The sequence below is a fragment of the Staurois parvus genome, unplaced genomic scaffold, assembly GCF_062004578.1.
Source record: "Staurois parvus isolate SC_StPar_1 unplaced genomic scaffold, SC_StPar_1.0 ptg000048l, whole genome shotgun sequence".
Classification (NCBI taxonomy): domain Eukaryota; kingdom Metazoa; phylum Chordata; class Amphibia; order Anura; family Ranidae; genus Staurois; species Staurois parvus.
Genome location: NW_028317844.1, coordinates 4,514,592 through 4,538,735, shown reverse-complemented (window position 1 = coordinate 4,538,735; position 24,144 = coordinate 4,514,592). Strand labels below are relative to the sequence as shown.

At 46.7% G+C, this 24,144-nt stretch overlaps 1 protein-coding gene across 3 annotated transcripts in view; it reads left to right on the top strand.

The window, feature by feature from the left end:
• The window catches only part of ARMC2 (armadillo repeat containing 2), a 267,447-nt gene that overhangs the window by 58,806 nt on the left and 184,497 nt on the right, over nucleotides 1–24,144 (top strand). The window contains exon 1 of one of the 3 annotated variants that reach the window (XM_089664802.1): nucleotides 20,401–20,482. The exons of the other annotated variants lie outside the window; for them this stretch is intronic. The gene's annotated coding sequence lies outside the window, so the exon portion shown is untranslated. Of the gene's footprint in view, nucleotides 1–20,400; nucleotides 20,483–24,144 lie in introns of those variants that run through there. 3 annotated transcript variants of the gene reach the window in all.

Sequence of the window (24,144 nt, the reverse complement as noted above, 5' to 3'; positions counted from 1 at the left end):
TAGTTGCGTAATTAACCCGACCCAGTAACAATTGCTCAGGTTGCAGGTACATAGATTGTAGTCCATTGGCTGGAAAATCTTTGTGCAGGGTGCAGCTGGGCGTGGTATTGTTACGCACGTCACATCGAGGTTTGGATCGGCCAGTCCTTCGTTCACGACTTTGGTGAGAAGGTCTGGGGTCTAACACCGCGATCGTGACAGGTGTTTCATACTAGTTCCCTCAAAATAGCTTCAGAGTCAGTGCCGGGACAAGTGTAACTGGCAGGTTAACAGACATTATCATTCTGATGTGGGGCCCGGTGTAACAGTTTTTGACAACAAATGGTGTCAGTATGCAGACATTTGTGTAATTGTTAAAATCAGAGCATGTAGTTGCTCATGCTAACAAACAGGGTAAAAACACACCCAAGATACCCAAATGAGGGGAGATAGCTATGCCATGGAAGAAACTAATTGAGAAAAGGATTTTACAGGACTTTATTTTTTAAAGAAAAGGGATAAGAAAAGGCAATCTCACAGTACAGGACAAATAAGAAGAGTCGCTGTAGATATACACAGGTTCTTTCTCAAATCAGAGCAGGGCAAACAAGGCACACAGCAGCATTTCATCCACTCTATGTAACAGTCCAGGAGTGTTTTGCTAAGTAACTGGTTTGGGAGTACAATGAGGTATGGCAGGGGCGGACTGACCATTTGGAAACTCAGGCACTGTCCGAGGGCCCGGGGTCAGTAGGGGGCCCCATGAGATGCCCCTGGTACCTTTTTCATAGACTTTTTTGAGTTTGGGCAAGGACATAGGGGCCCCATGATCCCCTATTGCCCTGGGGCCCCATGAGTTGTCAGTCCACCCCTGAGGTATGGGACACTCCAAAACTCTCGATGCACAAACTGCAGAGGACTCTTCCCTATCTCTAAGCAGCATCAATACAGTCATTCACTCCCAGCTGAGGACCAGGAGAATTGTTGAGCTTATGTAGTACTTATCGGCTGAAATAGTCTAGATTCTTGCAGCTGAGGACCACAAGACACTGCAGCACAGGGGGGTTTGTCTCTACTCACAGATCCTGGCAATGATCAGTCCAGAGATATAGCCTCCAGCTGAGCTGTCCAGCTTCTAGTCCACAAGGGGGGAGGGGGTTCCAGGAACAAGCAGTCCCTCTTCCCTTGACTATGTGCATCTATCCCCACAGGGGTAAAAGACAATTTAACAGTGACCCATTGACCATCTGGGCACACCTCCCCAGGGATTGGCTAGGCCCTACTACATAGGCCAGGGATTTAAATGGTCCCTCGTTAAGCTCTAGAGTCTTCTAGAGCTTCTTCAAGAGGCAAGGGGAAGTTGTCAAACTCCCAGCCTTGGAACCCTGGACAGACTATAATAAACAATTACTGCTTGATCCATTCCCCTCCCCCCCCCCCCCTTTCCCTTAAAAAATTAGGAACTGCCCTCATGGGTCGTAACCCGAAAAACTGCTGTGGAGTATCCCACAATACCAAAGGGTGAGGATGAAGGGAAATAACAAGGTAACAAGGTGACAAATTTTATGTGGCATTCCACATAAAAGGATAACGGTTTACACAAGTGCAAAATTCAATTGCAAACTTTGCCTAAGGTCATGGGAGATTGGCACCATGTCATATCGGGACCAAATCAGGTGTCAGAACTTTTTTTTTTATGTTGCTCTTCTGCAAGAGAGAGTTATCAGAACAATATATACAGTACACTGCAATGCAAGATTGGATCATTATCTCCTTAAAGATAATCCTCCAGCAAACGTCAGTATCCTAACACTCTTTCTAACCTAAGGCATGGGATTTAAGTCCATAAATCACACTCCTATTTAAACTGCCAGCTACTGACCAAATACTAAAAGGCCCAAAATGGGCCTAAATGCAAGGTAGGACATATACATCTTATCTAATCTAAAATCTTAACTACAGCGCTAATATCTATACAATTTCAGCAGAGCAGTGTCACTCCCTAGCCAGGGATACAAGGCCTACAGGAAGAACTAAACTTCTAATATCTACATTCTGACCATTGGCTCTGGAGGTCCAAAGTCCAGTGAGCCTGACATCACCAGCAACCGTCGCCCCATGTTCTTTTTTCTTTCATCACATCTTCGGCAGCACAGGTGTAGATGCAGAGGACTCTTTCCCAAAAGCAGGGAAAAGGTTTTTAAGGTGAGGAGTTTCCCCCTATTTTGGGCAAGAGTTCAGTACAGTTTGCAGGTGTTCCAGCCTGCAGTCTCAGGAGCAATGGCAGAAAACATTGTTGGCTCTCTTTACTAGATGCCGATGTGCCTTGTATTAGGTAGCAATTCTTGAAAAGGTGCGAGGGGGAGATAAGTCTACTCAATCCTCTTTGTATTCTTTACTCAGCTGCAGTCTTCCACCACAAAGTGACAACTGAGAGGCAAGTTCTTTTTCTGCTAATTCAGGTACAACAGCTGGTGTGGGCTCTGAAGCTGTGGTGTGCGTTGCCTCAGAATTTGCAGCAGGGATGGACACTGTCTCCTGCCTCTCCATCTTATCCCTCTAGGACCACTCTGAGGATGATTCCCCCTATATGTGTTTCACTTTGCTATGCCCCCCTCATAGTCCTCCACATCAAATGTAGGCAACCAAGGGTCAGGTTCTACATCACGTGTCTCCCCTAGGAGCTAACCGGCACTGCAGCTATGGGCTTTTGACAGTTTGGGCATACTACACACAGCTGTTCAGTCCCTCTCACTGTCCCTAGCGCAAAACATCCTGATATATACACCTGTAATATTCATGTACTCCTGGAATTTGGCCATCCACTTCAATCCAGTTCAATTGCTCCAAATACACTACACTGTGTTGTGATATCACTGTGCGTGCTTCTCTCCATTTTTGCCACAGACTTCCACCATCTCCATGCGTATCACAAACTGGCGCCAAACTCTTTCCGTGATGAACAGACTCCTCATGCACAGATACTTTAACTCTTCACTGCCTACAAGGAATGCACTTGTACTGGTTTCCTTGACAGACCTCCACTTCTTCACAGTAAACAGCACCCCAGCAATCCTCTTCCACTATGGATGTATTAAATAGTCCTCAGGAGCACCCCAATTCTTGATCTCTCCTGTTGGTTACCACTGACAAAAGCCACATGTACTGTAGAGAATGAGCCCCCAAATGTAGCGCTACCCTTGCTAAGAACTGCTGTAGCTGTACACAAGTTTGTTCTCTAATCAGTGCAGGGCAGCAAGGCACACAGCACCATTTCATCCACTCAAGCTCAAGAAATAGTCCAAGAGTGTCTTTTCGAAGTTGATTTGCTAAGTAACTGGTTTGGGAGGACAATGGAGTATGGGACACTCTGAAACGCTTGATGCACAAACTGCAGAGGACTCTTTCCTATCTCTAAGCAGCAACAATACAGTCATTCACTCCCAGCTGAGGACCGGGAGAATTGTTGGGCACATGTAGCAGTTGTAGGCTGAAGTAGTCTAGATTCTTGCAATGGGAGACCACAAGACACTGCAGCACAGGGGGGTTTGGCTCTACTCACAGTGTAGAGTGTGTGCTAACCAGTACAACTTAAAGTGGTATTAAAACCAAAGGCAAACATTTATTATAATGCAGCTTACCAATTCTTAGATGTGATGGCTACATTTGTTTTCTTTAGGCTCTTTTTTTATTTTCACCTGGTAATCCAGCCAGTAAGTCTGCTGTTTTTCAGACCAAGCTCTCCTGCAAATGTGACAGTTACAGGGTTGAGATAAACCGGGGGTGCTTACAATGATCCCTTTTTCTTTATTCGTGTAAAACCTTTATCCCAAAAGGAAAAAAGACCTGTTGCAGTAACTGCTTCTGTAGCTGCAGCATGAGCTGGAGTTTGGTTTCAATTTCTTAGTGTATCTAAATCTGCTAGTTTGTCTAACACTCCAGTGCTGCTGTTCAAAGATGCCCCTTCATCCAGAGTCAAAGCACTCTAATGCAGGAGGTGTGTTACTGGCTAAATCACCTGGTGAAAACAGAGGGAAAAAAATATAAAACTAATGCAGCTATCGCATCTAAGGATTGGTAAATGTCAATATATTATATTTTAGGTTTATTAATACTTTAAATATGGTTTCAATAGTAATGCTGGGTACTCTTTTTTGGGTTTACCTTTTACAAAGTGAATGCTGCAGTTTCCTCTGTCAATAATACAAACATCATGCACACTGGTTTAGGAAACGAAAAATTCTGTAGCATGCAACTGTTTTGTCTCTGTTATACAGGCCATTTTCTGCACTGCCGAAAAAGTGAGACCAGGTGTAGTGAGGAACCCTTGCTGTAAGATCCCATTATTGACACAGCAGACTAATCGATCTTGCAACACAGCACTGATTAATTCTCCAAACTGGCAGTGTTCTGCTGAACACCTCAATTCTGCAATTAGATATTGACTTGGTTAAATTTTGCTTCCTTTTATGAAACTGAAACCTTTGTATAAATGACAGATGGTGTTGGAGAAAAATGTTCCTTTAACATTGTTAGGCTCCATGTATAAAGTCATGTTAAAAACTTTAGTTTTTCAGCTTTTTTTTTTGGAGAAGATTTGTGCTAGGAGGGAAGAATTGGGGGGGGGGGATTTGTGCTAGGAGGTGTAATTAGGAAGGGGCTGTGCTAAGAGGAGAGATGTGTGCTAGAAGGGGGATTTGGAGGGAAGATTTTACTAGGAGGAGGATTGGGGGGGGGGGATTTGTACTAGCAGGGGGATTTGGGAGGAGTATTTGTGTTAGGAGTGGGGATTTGGGGGGGCAGGATTTGTACTAGGAGGGTGGATTGGGGGGGGGTTCTGCTTGAAGGGGCAATTTGGGGGAGAGGATTTGTACTACAAGAGGGGATTGGAGCGGGATTTGAGGGAGAGGATATGTACTAGGATGTTGGGAAAGGATTTATGCTGGGAGGGGGAATTTGGGGAGAGGATTTATTTGTACTGGGGGGGGATTTGGGGGAGAGGATTTGTACTAGTAGGGGGGATTTGGTGGGGGGTTTACACTAGGATTGAGGTTTTGGGGGGAGGATTTACGGTAGGTGTGGGGATTAGGGGAGAGGATTTGTTCTAGGAGTAGGGGTTTGTGGGAGAGGATTTGTGCTAGAAGGGGGATTGGATTTGGAGGAGAGGATTTGTACTAGGATGGGGGAATTGTACAAGGAGGGGGATGTGGGAGAAGAATTTGTGCTAGAAGGGGGGATTTAGAAGGAAAGAGAATGTGTGCTAAGAAAGGTGATTTTATTTTAGGTCAAGAGGAGATTTGTAGGGAATTGGAGCTGGAAGGTTGAAATTGGGGGGCAAAAATATATGCTGGGAGGCAGATTTGGAGTGTGAGGATAGGGATTTTTTTGCATTTTTGTTTGGGGAGAATTTTGGCAGAGGGAATTTATGTTTAGGGGTGAACGTGTTGATTAGTGATTTTTTCTGAGGGGGGAGTTTTCTGCTGAGACATGATACTTATACATGGGGGGGGGGGGGGGCACAGTTTGACACCTTTGTCTTAAGTGCTAGATGACCTTGTCCCGACACTGCCTACACTGCACACAAGGCAGTCAACAGATTTCCTCCTCCCCACATATTACATACTGATCTCAGCTATGTACTGTGTGGAGAGAGGGAGGTCTTTTGAGTGCCCTGTGAGCAGTGACCCTGTCCTCAACTTTGCTGACCACTGTCTTCCGCCCTGCTGGGCCCTGTACCCTGCTGACCCCTGTTCTCTGCACTGCTGATCCCTATCCTCCATCCTGCTGACCTATGCCCTCTGTCATGCTAACCCCTGTACAGTGCCTTGATAACCCACTGTACACTGCCCTACATACTAATGACCTCAATGACCTCTGTACAATGCCCTACAAACTGCCAACTGTAGCCTTTTCTCTGCTAACCCCCTGTACACCAACCTACTGACTCCTATACACTGCACTGCTGACCCCACATCCTCTGTCCCCTGACATTTTTACTGCACCCCCAAATCACACAGGCTAGATCCAGCCCTGGCTGCTAATATCACAATGTTATGTATATTTATGTATTAAGACTTCCTGTCTCCTGGAGGGGCTTTGAAAAACCGTGGAAAGAGAGAAATTATTATTGCTAGCAGGGGCGGACTGACAACTCATGGGGCCCCGGGAAATAGAGGATCATGGGGCCCCTGTGTCCTTGCCCAAACTCAAATAAGCCTATGAAAAAGAAAAAAAAAAAGAAAAAAGTGTACCAGGAGCATCTCATGGGGTCCCCTACTGACCCCGGGCCTTCAGGCAGTGCCCGAGTTTCCAAATGGTCAGTCCGCCCCTGATTGCTAGTATTACTATGTTCCAATAGTTTAACTGCAGCTGCCCATAGCTTCTTGAGTGTGTTTCTGAATTCTTGTGACAGAGTATCTCTATCCTATTGGTATTATTGCACATGCACCGTGCCAGACAGCTAGACCTGTGCTACTGTATGTGTGTATTACTGTTTATTGCAATAGCGTTTATATATACACAGTGAAGGAAATAAGTATTTGATACCCTGCTGATTTTGAATGTTTTCCCACTCACTAAGAAATGATCAGTCTAAAATCGAATGGTAGGTGTATTGTAACACATTGTGAGACAGAATAGCAACAAAAAATTCAATGCATGGCTAGCAAATTATGCACTGATTTGCATGTTCATGAGGGAAATGTGTATCTGATCCCCTATCATTAAGCAGGATTTCTGGCTACCAGGTGTCTTTCATACAGGTAACAAGCTGAGATTAAAAACAGTCTCTTAAAGGGAGTGCTGCTAATCTCATTTTGTTACCTGTATAATAGACACCTGTCCACAGAAGCAATCAAACAAGCTGTCCAAGGATGTCAGGGACTAGATTGTAGACCTACACAAGGCTGGATTGGGCTACAAAACTATCGCCAAGCAGCTTGGTGAGAAGGTGACAACAGTTGGTGCAATCATTCGCAAATGGAAGAAACACAAAACAACTGTCAGTCTCCCTAGGTCTGGTGCACCACGCAAGATCTCACCTCGTGGAGTGTCCATGATCATGAGAACAGTGAGGAATCATCCCAAAACTACATGTGAGGAACTTGTCAATGATCTCCAGGCAGCTGGGACCACAGCCACCAAGAAAACAATTGGTAACACACTACGCCGACAAGGATTGATATCCTGCAGTGCCCTCAAGGTCCCTCTGCTCAAGAAAGCACATGTCCAGGCTTGTCTGAAGTTTGCCACTGAACATCTGAATGATGCGGAGGAGGACTGGTTGAAAGTGTTGTGGTCAGATGAGACCAAAATCCAGCTCTTTGGCATCAACTCAACTCGCCATGTTTGGAGGAGGAGGAATGCTGCATTTGACCCCAAGAACACCATCTCAACTGTCAAACACGGTGGTGGAAACATTCTGCTTTGGGGGTGTTTTTCTGCTAAGGGGACAAGACAACTCAAAAGGGATGATGGACGGGGCAATGTACCGTCAAATCTTGGGTGAGAACCTTCTTACCTCAGCCAGGACATTGAAAATGGGTCGTGGATGGGTGTTTCAGCATGACAATGACCCAAAACACACGGTTAAGGCAACAAAAGAGTGGCTCAAGAAGAAGCACATTAGGTCCTGGAGTGGCCTAGCCAGTCTCCAGACTTTAATCCGATTGAAAATCTGTGGAGGAAGCTGAAAATGCGAGTTGCCAAACGTCAGCCACCAAACCTTAATGACTTGGAGAGGATCTGCCAAGAGGAGTGGGACAAAATCCCTCCTGAGATGTGTGCAAACCTGGTGGCCAACTACAGGAAACGTCTGACCTCTGTGATTGCCAACAAGGGATTTGCCACCAAGTACTAAGTCATGTTTTGTGAAGGGGATCAAATACTTATTTCCCTCATGAACATGCAAATCAGTGCATAATTTGTTAGACATGCATTTCTTTTTATTGCTATTCTGTCTCTCAGTGTTACAATACACCTACCATTTGATTTTTAGACTGATCATTTCATTGTGAATGGGCAAACATTCAAAATCATCAGGGGATCAAATACTTATTTCCTTCACTGTAGCTCCTGTTATTTTAGTTAACCTTGTCTCTTGTGGTCTGGGATTCTATATCTAGTTTAAGCTTAGGGCTTGATTACTAGCATAGGCTAGAGACAGGTTAGACATTCGCCTAACAGCCACTTCTGGTAATTAGAGATCCAGTTGCATTTCAGAATAGAAACTACTAGGGAGAGACTTAAGAGCAGAGGAGATAGGCTGACTCTAAGTTTTAATGCCACACCACATTTTCTGCCTGTGAGAAGCTGCATTCTAAGCTGGTTGGACAATAGTCGGAGGATCTCCCCAACGCCCCTAATCTTGTCTTCAAAAAGACAGACAACACATCATGATCATCCTCAGGGGTCCCTGCAACTAGACTTTACTGCAACATTTATCTGGAAATATCTATGTTAACAACTATATACACCTGGATATATGTCCACAATTCCATCAGGACTTTTGTTGGGCTCTTTGCTGACAATACGTTTTTGTACATTGGATGTATGTACTAATATTAATCTCTTATATACAGCTCATATTATTTCCATACTGGTGTGCATCTGTAGATTTAAGGTTAATATTACAGTATACAGTAGTTCCTACTCCCAATTTCTTTGATTAAATTACTATTTCATTTCCAAGGAAGGGAATCCCCTTGGTTCATAGAGGCCTTGTCCTGGGTGGAGGCACTGCCAATTTCATTATCAAACCCATTTTTCCACTCAGAAAAAGTTCTGGTTCTCTTATTTATCTAAAGGTTTAGCGCACTATTCTGTTTGAGGAGGGTCATTTCTTCTAACCCCCCCCCCCCAAAAAAAAAAAGTGCAGGAAAGAGGATGCTTGGTCTAGCAGCATGAAGGAGTCTGTTTGAATGCAGGATTGGGTAAATTAAACTGCTGTACACTGTTCCCTAGGCATAAACAAGCAGTTAAAGCATATCTATGAAAATGTAAAATCATATATTCATTTTTAAAATTATTTCTAGATTACTCCTATAAATCTGAACTATCTTGAAGTCTGTAAACTTACATTTACAAGGTGCTCCGTGAGTAGGTGCTGCTGTGTCACAGAGATTAGAGAACCTGCCTTCAGAACTACAGAGGTGCTGAGAGGAGGAATTTCAGGAGGTGGAGTCTGTACAGGAATCACAGCTTGCAGGCAAGTACTTTGGGAAATGTATGTAGCACCCTCCTAGTGAGCTAGGGAGAGCTAGCTGGTCATTTTTTCTGTTAGAAGGGCTGAGTAGCAGCCTGGGCAATAGTCAGCTGGGTCAAATTTGGGTCAGGGCTGAGAGGCTCTGCAGATCAGTTCCTTGATACCTACCCTGCTCTGGAATCTTGGAGGAGATTCTAGAAGCAGTGGGTGGGGGCAAGGAGGAGCTGGTCTGCACTCTTAATGGATTCTGACCAATACCAAAGCAGGAGGCTTGGCATGGGGTCAGGACAGCCTTTAAGAGTGACTGAGCCTGCTCAGTGGCAGGAGGGTTCAAGTGGAAGATGTGAGGAAGCAGAGATGCAGGAGCCCGGGAGTGGGCCCAGTGGGAAGAGGCCTACCTGCAGGCAGAAAGCAGGAAAGGAGGATTGCTCAACTTCACTGGCCTCCAGAGCGAGGACCACCTGCAGAGCCAGGAAAAAAGCCAGCCCAGCAGAAGGCTTGAAGGCAGCCACCTACATTAATCAACTTTCAGGACTGAGACTGAGTGAGTAGTCCTATACCCCCTGGTCCAGTTAAGGGGAAAAGAGCACTCTCGTAGGAAACCTGATGTGCTCCTTACCCAGGACTGTTTATTTAAAGTGACACTGGATCCCCTTACCCAGGGATTCCCTCAGGCAGCTGGATAATAAGAGGATTATCTGGGATGGTACACCAGGAGAGGCTGAAGAGCGCTCCAAGAAACGTTTCTACTGTGTAAAGACTTGTACATAGTTGTTAAGGAGTTTGTCCTCAGTTTACTGTTCCTTGGGGATCCCATACACCCCTTACCCCATCCAAGTTCAACACCCCTTAATAAAACATAAAACCAAGCTCAAGGACTGTTGACTGACTCTCAATGCAAGTCTGAGAAAATGGGTGTTGCCTGGCTGTTCAGGACTATAAGGGGACCCGAATCTTCAGCAACTTCTAAGGGGGTAGTGCTACATGTATTCCAAAGAATTGGAAAGTAAAGAGCAGAGGAGAAGCTGCGAAGCATACATGTGATGCAGGAAGTTGTGGAAAGAGACGGCCAGCAGACAGGCAAAACTTCCCAACATGAAAGGAAATTTTTAAGTAAATGTAGCTCAGTGCTCCCTAGCCACAGCTACCCAGACAGGACTGTGACAGCTTACACCGCCATCCTGGCTGCAGTAGCGGTCATCTATCCCTTCCTGACCATGGAGAGGAGGAGGGAGAGGGAGAGGGAGAGGGAGAGAAACACTGTGAAAGAATGAGCCCACCCAGAAAACTGGAAAGGACTGCTGGGTCTAGAACCATGGGGAATGTAGTACCCAGGGAACAGCCACTGTTAACCACTTGCCGTCCAGCCACTGTTTATAAACGACAGGACGGTGGTACTCCAGGGGCGGGTTGCTGTTCATAAATGGCACCCGCCATTATGGACTGTGCGCGCTCCCTGGGAGTGCACAGCACCACGATCCGGTGCCTGCTGTGTCTGGAGAACACCGATCGTCGCACGGGACCTCTGTCTGAGGTCCTGATCATGTGATCACTGATTGGCCAATCAGTGATCATATGCAGAGTAGTAAGCAAGATGTTACTTCGGACATCATTGCTTACTACGTGTGAAATCTGTGAATGATCACAGAGGTCACATGGCACAAGGCTATTCACAACAGCCTTGTACCATGTGACAAGCTGTGACCAATCACAGCTCACACAGTAGTTCTCAATGGCTGCAAGAATGCAGCCAGAGAGAAGGAGAAATGATTGCTTTTACAGCCTTTATAGGTGTAAAAGCAATCAGTGTAAAAAAAAAAAAAATTCTTCATCACCCCCCACAAGTAGTGCAGTGTCACAGTATGTAGAAAAAACCACATAAATAATATAAAAAAATTAAATAAAAAAGTTTACAAATTATAAGTTTTGATTATAAACTAATTTGGGTTATTTTTTTTTACTATAAAGAAAACTGAATAAATTTTGGCCAAGATTTATGATGAAATATTATTTATTTGCAAAACTGTATAAGAAAAACACACTTTCTAAATTTTTGGACTTTCATTTATATAGCAAAAAAAAAAACCCAGTGGTAAATAAATACCACCAAAATTAAGCTTTATCTGTCTCAAAAAAAATGCTAAAAAAATTCATATGGGTACATGTCAAGGATTCGTTAAACGATCACCCTGTCACGGGTCCACCACACGCCACGCCCACAGAGACTAGCTAACCATGACGCACGCGTGCGGCCGCGACAGGGTGGTAAAGAGGGGATTCTAAAGGGAATTTTACACTTAAATATCTCAAACCGTATATAAGATCAGCCGTGATACCTTTTCACAGCCCGTACTACCTCTGGCCACCACCAGATGGAGACTCCACTCCAATCCAGCTGGTTGACCACACACTGGCAGATAGGATCTTACATACAACCTGGTGCCCTGATTAGAGTTGAGGACCAGCTTAGTAATCACACACCCTTCTAAAGGTCCCTTCAGCTATCCTAGCTTGAACCCCGGTGCTGATAACCCTTCCACTGTCCACACACCCCCACACCAGACGCACCACAAAGGTAGCCTGCCACCACCCAACAGTTTATCCGCAGAACGGTCTGTTGAGACACCCCACACACACAGATCTCCGTCTGGCAGATCTGTTACCTTTGCAATCTGCATGCAATCTACCCACTCACAGTGCAGTTGCATACAGATTGGCAATGAGCTTAACCGAGCATTTTAAAGGCACTAAAATACAATACAATATAACCCAATCTAATCTCTCCGATCTAGTCTCTCCAAAGATATGAGCACGTGCTTAAATACACAGAAATTCACTAATTAATTTTAAGATTTAATTTCCCAAAGTGGGCAGTGCATAAAATATGTACAAATATAAAAAGTTACAGAAATACAAAAGATATAAGAAGACACACAAATGACTAATTACTATAAAATAAAAAGGGAATAAAAAGACAGAATAACACTTTACCCTGCGGCTGGAGCAAGCCAGAAAATCAGCAATCCATTGGTCAATCGAACCAGCTCCGTACTGATCACCCTGTCCAAATGTCCGTGCGTTCAATTTATGGCGATTTGGACATGGGCGGGACATTAGTCTTCGGCCAATTGACTCTGGGGGAGGTGGTCCTGACCTGCCCACAAGAGGTACTGTGTATGGACCTGCCCAAGTTCAATTGAGCCGAGACTGGCCTGAACACCAAGTCGGGGATTGGATTTCTGACACCAGCGCATCAGCCCGATCGCAACAGTACCAAACACCATCCGACTGTCGCGCCCCCGCGTCATCTAATCATTCCATGCATTTTCCTGGCTTTCTCCCCAAGCCACAAATATGATTTTCATATGCAAATGTAGCGTACAGAATGGCCTGCACAAAGGAAGCTTGTTCATATCTCTGCAACTAATATTTTGGCTTTTATAAGAGATTAAACATACTTCTTTGATGTGAATATTACTTATAGAGCTTTCCACAAAAGGCAGACAGTCTGTCTGCTGTCACTGGTTTTCCTCAGAAGGTGATAACCTGATTGACACACAAAAGTTGTCACCTCCAGGAACCTGGCTTTAGACTAATTGATGCTAAATGATGATTGGGTCTGTAAGGCCTATGGAGTAATTGTGTATACATACACATCTGTATCCCAGATCATTTGTTTGTACCTTCTATTCATTTCCCTATGGCCCAGGGGCTCAATGTACATCCTTAATTAGCAGACTGTTCCTGCACACACCTTTGCAATGAAAGGGCCTGACATAATCTAATCTACTCAACCTGTCATGGCTATGATACCATATTTCCACTCAAATCTTACATGCCCGTTACAATAAATTTTACATGTCTGTTACATCTCCCCTCTTCCAGATGACGCATAGCTGAGCCTAAACGGGTTAGCTAACGCGTCTACATAGAAGGTTCGCAAGGTTGGGAGGGGGTAAGTTCTCCCAACTAAAGTTTGACACCGCTGACAGCTCAGCCCATCCCCCTGCTGATGGGGAAGGGCTTCTGCCCAGCTCTCTGACTGATCCCAAAGGCTTTGGGTCACCACTGGCCAGCAGATCCCCTCGCGGATCCATTTCATCTGCTGGCCACCGACTATCAACTGGACGGGTACTGGCGAACCTGTCATTGTGCGCTGTCAACATTTTCAGCCACTGGCCAGGGTCATCTGGTGGTTCGCCATTGGCTGCGACACCCAGATGCCTGAGCCTGACATAAGGTTGTTTCTGGGTGATCTGGACCTAGTTTCATGGCTTGGATACCAGAACCTCCACCCTTGGACCTGTCTCCCACACTTCTGCTCTTTCTGCCTCAGCCAGAGACTGGTCAGCACAACCCCTGACTTCCTCCGGGCTGACATCAAACCTATCAGCCAGCAAAAATACAGTGTTGTCAGCTTCAGCCTCTGAGAGAGCAGATTCAGAGGGGGTTAGTGTTCCCCCGTCATCCTGTGATCCTTCCCTTGCTGTGCACAGCAATAAGTCTTCAATCATGATACTCATAGCTGTGGGGACAAAGGATAAATCCACAGACTTTACTCCACCAGGGGTCATCCTCTGACCCGTGCCACACCCTTCTACTCTGTCCTCCTCAGCAGAACATCTGTCAGCACCACCCCTGAGCTCCTCCGGGCCATCCTCAAACCTATCATCCTGGACGGACTCAGTGATGTCAGCTGCAACTGCTGAGGTGGGAGACTCTGATTGGGTTGAATTTGCCCCAACATCCTGCAGACTTCCCTCTGCAACACACAGAAATGAGTCTGCACTGGCAGCACCCGCGACTGTGGTGACAGAGGGGAAAGTTACAGGAGGAAAAATTCCACTAGGGGTTATCCTCTGACCCACGTCACTCACTTCTACCCCGTCCTCAGCAGAGCATCTGTGAGCACCCATGAGTTCCTCTGGGCTGGCATCAGATGTAACAGCCTCTGGAAACTCGGTGCCGTCAGCCACAGCTACTGAGGGGGTAGAGTCAGAATGAATCAGACTTAAACCCTCACCCTGTGGTCCCTCCTCTGTGCTCCACAGTCCAGGATCCAAAATGGCATTACTGGTATCTGTGGTGTCAGGGGAGCAGACAACAGAGAACTTCATCCCACAAGGGGCGAGGGGCACACAACACTGGTCTACTGAAACCCAATGTGCTTTTTCCCCGGGGACTTCAAAAGAACATCCTGTTGCTTTACATAGGGGTAGAAAAACAAATTCCTTTTGCCCATGCACCCCCATCCTGCTATCCACCGCTGGCGGTCCTTCAGCCACACCCCTGAGATCCTCTGGGCTGCCGTCAATTCTCACAGCTCCAGGGGACTCAGAGCTATCTGCCACAGGTGCCAGGTAGACAACAGTCTGAGGAGACCTTAGGCCCTCTGGGCCAGGCTCACAAGGGTCCAACCCAGCTAGATTGGGCCCTTCCACAGGCAGTTCCTCTGTAGCAGTGGGCAATGACTGGTCCGGGGCCACCTGGCGGGCACCCCGAGTCACTGCTGCAGCAGAGGGAAGGTCTGCCTTACACATGTCATTACATTTATCATCACATAAAACACTATCAGTTGCAGAGTCCTCTGCGATTTTAAACTCTTCTCCAGGCCTTGACCCCAGACATCCACTAGAGCCAGGCTCTGGTACACAGTCCTTCACACCCTGACCCTCCCCAGAATTCTCAGTGTGCATTGAGTCACTCAACAGTACATTACGTGAATCCGAGGCCTCGGGTGTAAATGTAGACTTCAGGGGTGTTGACTTAGACTTGTTCTGGGTTACCAACCGCCCCAGGTCAGTACCCGACAGTATGTTCGTGGTAGCTGCTACGCCCACTTCTCTCACTTTGCTTCTGGATCCTTGGGGCAAAGCAACACAAGCTGCAGGTAGTACAGGGGTGACTCCTCCAACCCCTATGATAACTGTAGCTTTCTTTGGGACCACATCCTCACGACTCTTCCATCCGGGAAGGGCTAGGATATCCTCGGGTCCCTTATCTCGGAGTCCAGCTGAAACATTGTTGCCTGCAGTGACTGGCTGCAGGCTCTCCACATGGCCTCCTTCATTAGTGGGATCTGCCCACTTCTTCCACTTGACTTCCAGACTCCTGGCTCAAAGAAATACAAGCCATAGGCACTGCAGGGATGGCTCCTCCAACCCCTGTGCCAGCCATGGCTTCCACTGGGATCACAACTGTCAAGGATTCGGTAAACGATCACCCTGTCACGTGTCCACCACACGCCACGCCCACAGCGACTAGCTAACCGTGACGCGTGCGTGCGGCCGCGACAGGGTGGTAAAGAGGGGATAATAAAGGGGATTTACTCTTAAATATCTCAAACCGTATATAAGATCAGCCGTGATACCTTTTCACAGCCCGCACTACCTCTGGCCACCACCAGATGGAGACTCCACTCCAATCCAGCTGGTCGACCACACACTGGCAGATACGATCTTACATACAACTTGGTGCCCTGATTAGAGTTGAGGACCAGCTTAGTAATCACACACCCTTCTAAAGGTCCCTTCAGCTATCCTAGCTTGAACCACAGTGTTGATACCCTTCCACTGTCCACACACCCCCACACCAGACGCACCACAAAGGTAGCCTGCCACCACCCAACAGTTTATCCGCAGAATGGTCTGTTGAGACACCACACACACACAGATCTCCGCCTGGCAGATCTGTTACCTTTGCAATCTGCGTGCAATCTGCCCACTCACAGTGCAGATGCATACAGATTGGCAATGAGCTTAACCGAGCGTTTTAAAGGCACTAAAATACAATACAATATAACCCAATCTAATCTCTCCGATCTAGTCTCTCTGATCTAATCTCTCCGAAGATATGAGCACGCGCTTAAATACACAGAAGTTCACTAATTAATTTTAAGATTTAATTTCCCAAAGTGGGCAGTGCATAAAATATGTACAAAATATAAAAAAGTTACAGAAATACAAAAGATATAAGAAGACACACAAATGACTAATTACTATAAAATAAAAGGGAATAAAAAGACAGAATAACACTTTACCCTGCGGCTGGAGCAAGCCAGAAACTTGGCAATCCGCTAGTCAATCGAACCAGCTCCGTACGAATCACGCTGTCCAAATGTCCATGCGTTCAATTTATTGCGATTTGGACATGGGCGGGATATTAGTCTTCGGCCAATTGACTATGGGGGAGGTGGTCCTGACCTGCCCACAAGAGGTACTGTGTATGGACCTGCCCAAGTTCAATTGGGCAAAGACTGGCCTGAACACCAAGTTGGGGATTGGATTTCTGACACCAGCGTGTCAGCCCGATCGCAACAGTACCAAACACCATCTGACTGTTGCACCCCCGCGTCATCTAACCATTCCATGCATTTCCCTGGCTTCCTCCCCAAGCCACAAATATGATTCTTATATGTAAATGTAGCGCACAGAATGGCCTGCACAAAGGAAGCTTGTTCATATCTCTCCAACTAATATTTTGGCTTTTATAAGAGATTAAACATACTTCTTTGATGTGAATATTACCTATAGAGCTTTCTACAAAAGGCAGACAGTCTGTCCGCTGTCACTGGCTTTCCCAGAAGGTGATAACCTGATTGACACACAAAAATTGTCACCTCCAGGAACCTGGCTTTAGACTAATTAATGCTAAATGATGATTGGGTCTGTAAGTCCTATTGAGGAATTGTGTATACATACACATCTGATCCCAGACCATTTGTTTGTACCTTCACCTTGTACCTCGACAGCGGGCACCGAGTCATCTGGCAGAACAGCGGGCACAGAGTCACCAAGCTCGACAGCGGGCTCCGAGTCACCTGGCACGACAGCGGGCTCCGAGTCACCTGGCACGACAGCGGGCTCCGAGTCACCTGGCACGACAGCGGGCTCCGAGTCACCTGGCACGACAGCGGGCTCCGAGTCACCTGGCACGACAGCGGGCTCCGAGTCACCTGGCACGACAGCGGGCACTGAGGTACCGAGTCATCAGGCCGGACCGGGTCGTCAAGCCGGACCGGGTCGTCAGGCCGGATCACGAACACCAGGTCATCAGGCTGGATCGGGTCATCAGGCTGGATCGGGTCATCAGGCTGGATCGCGTATACCAGATCAAACTGGATCGGGTCATCAGGCCGGATCGGGTCGTCAGGCTGGGTAGCGGGCATTAGATCGTCAGGCTGGGTAGGAACATCAGCCCGGGTAGCGTACACTGGGTCATTGGGCATCAGGCTGAATTGCGGGCGCCGGGGCACCAGGCTGAACCATAGAAGGCAGGTTCTCAGACGGCAGGCTGACCGGTTTGGATACTGGCAGGATGGTACTGGTTGGAAAGAATTTTCGCCTTTTCCTGGTTTTAGTTACTGGAGCACTGTAAGTAAGCGCAGGTTTGTAAACGGATAGAGCAGCTGTACGCAGAGAAGAGCTGGGGGATGGAACAAAGGAGGGAGCAGTTGCTACAGAGGGCTTCTTTACAGGGTAAAAGGCAGGATAGGTGCAGCGAGTGGGAGCAGGGGACTGACATGTGGTAGCTAGCAGGGTATACTAGGCTGTCATTGGGGGTGCTGTCGGGAGTGCAGGAAGAGAGCTTTGAGCAGAGGAATGATGAGAAGCAGGACTGGTTTGTTGCAAGCTGACTGAGGCTGGGTGTAACAAGTCTGCCCAGGACTGTAGTATGTGTTGAACACAACTCCGCTTACACATAGCCTGTCTGACCAAAGACTGCACTGCGTCTATACACTCCACTAGCACATGTAATGGACAAGCTGCATAATGTTCATGGAAGCAATCTGGATCCTCCTCCAACAACCATACCAGCGATTCCATTTGATCTGCACTGAATGGGGGAAAAAAAGTCATCCCTGCTTTCAGGGGTACTAGCTGAAGCCAACTCCACACAAGCCTGAATTAATGGTTGCACCTCAGAGAACTCTGTGCCCTGATCTACCAGGGAATGCGCAACCCCTATGCATTCTAGCAGCTGATCCCTGGTATACTCCTGCAGAGTCTCATAGGCATATTCTTTGTCATCAAAGACTAGCAGACACAAGTATATAACCTCCTCCGGATGCATCCTTCACAACAATAAGCCAAGATGGCTTCCCTGTGCAGCCACTTCTGGCCAGGAATGGCCTTGGTGTAATGTCAGGGATCCAGGTATGACTAGAGATGTGTGGACTGACACAGGGAAACAGTAGGCTTCAGAAATGATTAAATAATAATATTATGAGCTGCACAAAATAAACAAACACAGTGCAAAACAAAACAAACCTTAAACTAATAGGTACAGGTGCAGTCAGGGCTGGAAAGGTGGAGTGGTCAGGCAAGCCGGGTCAGGAACAATCAGGCAGAAAGGTACAACGGGAGCAGGCAGAAGAATGGTCAGGAATAGCCGGGGTCAGTGCAGGCGGAGTTCTGTCAGAGTCAAGCAGGAGCGTCGAGCAGGCAGGAGACAGGATACAGGGCACATGGGAAACAACACCAAGGCACTGACTGCAGGTCTGGCCATTCCTTAAATACACCTCCTGCAATCAGCCTCAGGTGATGGCTGATTGCAGGAGTGAGCTTCTGGCTGCTGAGAGCACCCGCTGGCCAGCCCTGGTACTGCAGCCCACAAGGCAGGTGAGTCCCACCACCATTGGCGAGTCCATTCCTGACACTTCCGGTGAGTGGAACGCATGCTGGTTCCAGAGTGATTTCCTGCTATTTGGAAAGGGATCAGTGCAGCATATCAGTGCCTATCAATGCAGCATATCAGTGTCGCCTATCCATGCCCATTAGTGCAGCCTCATCAGTACCCATCATTACAGCCCATCAGTGCACATCAGTGATAAAGAAAAATTACTTATTCTCCTAGATTGTAAGCTCTAACTAGCAGGGCCCTCTGTTTCCTCTTGTAACAAATTGTATTGTAACTGTAATGTCTACCCTCATTCTGTGAAGTGCTGCACAAACTGTTGGCGCTATATAAATCCTGTATAATAATAATAATTTGCCAAATTTTATAACAGAAACTAAGAAAAACTTTTTCTTATTTCAAACTGTTCAGTCTTTGTTTTGTTTGTCATACCAGTGTCTGGCATTTAAGGGTCTCAGCTGATCAGTTTTCAAATATATATATCCCACGGCTTTCAGACAGACTAAATAATATACACTGTTTTAGGGAATTTTACCCCAAAAATGTAGCAGAATACATTTTGGCCTAAATAAATGAAGAAAAATTATTTAAATGCAAAATTATATAACAAAAACTAAGGGAAACAATCTTCGGTATTTTTTCTTTTATATAGCAAAAATGAACAAACCCAGTGGTGATCAAATAGCATCAAAAGAAAGCTCTATCTGTCTTAAAAAAATAAATGATAAACATTTCATATGGGTACATTATTGCATGACCGCGCAATTGTCATTCAAAGTGCGTCAGTGCTGAAAGTTGGCCTGGGCAGGAAGGGGGATGAAAGTGCCGGGTTTTGGAGTGGCTAAAGAAAGATCCCTCATAAAATATTCTACTGAAGTACTCATGTATATGCGTGTTTTGCTCATATGTGAGTAAAATCTGCAGATCTACATGTGGAAAATCTGCAGCCACATCCTACTTTTTTTTTGCGTGTGACTAAACACAGCACCAGGGGCGGACTGACAACTCATGGGGCCCCTGGCTAATAGGGGATCATGGGGCCCCTGTGTCCTTGCCCAAACTCAAAAAAGCCTATGAAAAAGGTACCAGGGGCATCTCATGGGGCCCCCTACTGACCCCAGGCCCTCGGGCAGTGCCTGAGTTTCCAAATGGACAGTCCGCCCCTGCACAGCACACATTTTCGTATGCAGATCAATGAGCTGTGTGTATGGGCTCATTGATTACTATAGTGCTGCATTTTGATGCGTACGTAACCACTCTATAACAGTAACTACTGTATGTATGGAAACACGAGTCTTTTCGGCCTGTCTGGATGAACCCATGAAGTGATTTTGTGCACCTGCTGCAACAATACATATAACGTGTCATAGAATGGAATATAAACGACGAATGCCACGTTTATGTAAATCAAATATACACGGCTTAGTCAAATAAAATGTGTCTGAGTGTTTGGTTGGTTTCTAGTCTCAGGTTTCATGTCTCAGTCACACCTTTAGGTAACACTACTACCACCACCATATCACAGTTACATAGGTAACAGTAGAAACATCACGGGACCCGCCCTCAAACACTGCGCGTGCGCACAGAGTCCGGATTCTGAGGAGGCAAGTCTCTTCGGTGTCGGTGTTTATAGCACACCAAGGAACGTGGATGTGACCGGCGCTGGTGAGTTGGTGTGGAGGTATGAGTGAGTCAGCCATGGTGGTCCCGACAAACACCCCGGAGAGTTCTCGTGCATTAACAAGCAAGCCATTCCCTCTGAAACACGTGGGATGTATGCGAGCGTTACCATGGTGACCGCTCACGCCGCTCAGCTGTGTCTCTATACAGCTCAGGTCATGTTACTGCTGCTGTGCAAACCTCATCCTATATTGTGCAGTGTTTACCTGGGCTCTCATATGCTTCTCTGGCACTCTGGAGGGCTAATAAAATGACCTTTTATCCTGCAAGTAACAAATGGGAACACTTTGGCTGGTATGCGTGTGTGTAGTGTGGTAATGCATGTGCGTTGGATTACGGCAGAGCGTTGCAATCAAACTGTCTCATATGCACCAAAACATTCCAATTAGGGCACTTTCACACTGATCCGCAGCAGAAATGCATATGCGTTTTGCCGCGCTTGCAGTACATTTTTTTAAAGGGACATGTGACTCAAAAACTGCATCAAACACGCATCTTGGGTGCGTTTGAGGCGGTTTCTATTGATTTCAATGGGGAAGTGTGTTTTTGGTGTGTATGTGTGTGTTATTTTTATTAACTGAACAAACAGGCTCCAAAAATGCTGCAAGCAGAATTTTATACACCGCAAGGGAGTGTGAAAACATACATAAGACATATTTTTTTTATTTCAGGTACTTGTATAGTGCCGTCAATTTACGCAGCGCTTTACATATATATTGTACATTCACATCAGTCCCTAACCCTCAAGCGTACAATCTAAGGTCCCTAAATTACATTCATTCATACGTACACATACTAGGGCCAATTAACCTACCAGCATGTATTTGGAGTGGGGGAGGAAACCCACGCAGGCATAGGGAGAACATGCAAACTCCAGCCAGGAAGTGCCAGGGTTGGGATACGAAAGCATTTTTCATAGGCTTTTTTTCCACTTTTTTTTTTTTTAGCACAAAAGCGCTTCAAAAACTCCTCGATGTGAAAGGGCCCTTTTTGGATGTTACAATATTTTTGTTATTGTGCACTATGGTGCATTGAAGCATGTTGCTGCAACTCATGTACATTGGAGGTCTTTAAAAACAGGAACCACAATGCATCAATGTGTAACATGCGTCGCTGTGCGTTGCAGCCCTAGGGCTCATTCACATCAGCCCTATTGGGCAGCTTTGCCCGAATCCGCTCCAACATGTACACAAGGCAATATGGCCTCTTTCACACGAGCGGTCCGGTTGGGTCTGCCTGTCCGTTATTCGGGCAGACCTGATCAGACCCTCCATTCTCCTCTATGGGCAGTCAGATGGAAACAGACTTTGTCCGTTTACATTCAGCTACCTTCGATCCAATCCAGCAAAAAAAAAAACAAAAATCAGAAGGGGGTCTATTCCCCTCCGTCTGAGGGGTTGGATTGGAAGGCAGTTGGGTTTAAACAGACAGCCAGTTCGTTTACATCCGACTGCCCATAGAACAGAGCAGGCTGTGTTCGCTCTGCGTAAACAGAGTGGACACAGATCTGTCATCCGCCTGCTCTGCTCAGCAGGGGATCAGCAGACAAATCCACTGCTGAGCAAAATGTATCTGGCCCATGTGAAAGGGGCCTGAGGCTTAGGGATCATGTACATGGGCACTCAGTCCTGTATTGCGTGAAGAGCCATTTGTGTATCTTTTTGTTCTAGTGCTGAGTTGCAGGCAGCCCATATAAGTGAATGGATATGCATCCTCTGTACAGACTTGATTACACAGCCAGTTTGACAGGTATGCAGGGACGAATGCACGGACTTGGGGACTATGCCTGGTGCATGCCCCTGTCAAACTTTGCTATGCGAGTGAGTCTGTACATTCTATGTATACCTTTTTATCTACATGGGCTGCCTGCACGCAGTGCTAGATAAACAACCGGATCCTCACACTGCACAGTGCTGTATGCCCATGTGAACGACCCCTATGTTCTATTGTTGCATTGTGAATAGAGCTTGTCAGGGAGAGCTGAGCTTCTCATGGTGGTTTTCCATTGGCTAAAACTAAAATGCCTGAAGCTTGAATACACCCATGAAGGCCTGTTCGACACAGGCTTGCTTCAGCTTGTGTAAGAACAGTGTGAACAGCAAGCTTTGACAAAGCATTTGCAGAGCTTTCAGCAAGCTTTGTTGAAGCTTTTAACCTCTTTCAATCGTGCTATAGCCAAATGACGGCTACAGCACGGTTGTCCTGTTCTGGAAGGGCATCGTAGGATGTCCTCCCAGAACGTGCCCTCCCGTGTACCCCAGCGGCGCGCACGCAGCGACCTCCATGATCACTGTGTCCTATGGACACAGCTGATCATGTGATGGAGTAGAAGGCCAATCACAGCGGCCTTTTACCACTTGATCAGCTGTGTCCAATGACACAGCAGATCATGGGAGTGAATACAGTTGCTGGTTATCGGCAGCACTTTCTTCACACTGTCACAGCAATTATCATAGAACAGATCGGTACTGATCTTCAGGGCAGTGAGGATCAGTGCCCTGATGATCAGTACCCAGCAGCGCCCCCCCCCCCCCGCCCGAGCAGTGCTACCCACTAGTGCACATCAGTGCTGCCCAGCAGTTGCGCCCAGCAATGCTGCCAGTCAGTGCTGTCAAGTCAGTGCTGCCAGTCAGCGCTGCCCATCAGTGCTGCCTATCAGTGCCCACCATTGCTGCATATTAGTGCAGCATCATCAGTGCCCATCAGTGCTGCCTATCCATGCCACCTCATCAGTGCCTATCAGTGCAACCTCATCAACGCACGTCAGTGAAGGAGAAAAATTACCTGGTTGCCAAATGTTATAATAGAAACAAAGAAAACTTTTTTTGTTTATAAGGCAAAAAAAAGAACATCCAGTGGTGATTAAATACCACCAAAAGAAAGCTCTATTTGTGTGAAAAAAATTCTAAAAATTTGGGTACAATGTTGCATGACTGCGTGTGACGGAAGCGTAAGTGGGAAAGAACTCACACAGAGGATGATAAACACACAAAGTTTTATTGAAATAGGAGAGACACTCAATCAGGGCAACAAGGGTAGCGTCCAGGTACCCAAAAAAGGGGGGAGGAGAGGGAGGAGTCCAAACAGTGATTATCTGGCCCACGGTAGGGTGATTCAGGTAGCGATAATCCGAGCACTCAGGGGGGGCAGTCCATGTAGCTACAATAGTCCGGGGACACAGTTGGGGCAGTTCAGGCAAGTATTAATCCAGGTACGCAATAGGGGCCATTCAAGCAAGCAATAGTCCGGGTATTCAATGAGGCAGTCCAGGCAAGAGAAATATGGGCAGACAACGGGGCAGTCCAGGCAAGGGAAATATGGGTGTACAATCGGGCAATCCAAGCAGGGGTGATATGGGCACACGTTAAGGCAGTCCGGGCAAGGGGCACACAATAAGGACAGTTCTACACTCCACGACATGCGGCTTGTAGGGGCACTCACGGCAGGTTGTTTCCAGGGGCAACCAGCGGACCATGTGCAGGAACACTCCAGATTTCAGCTTTCCAGGGACAACCAGCGATCAGCAGACAGGGACCCTCACGGTACCCAGCTTTCCAGGGACAACCAGCGATCAGCAGACAGGGACCCTCACGGTACCCAGCTTTCCAGGGACAACCAGCGATCAGCAGACAGGGACCCTCACGGTA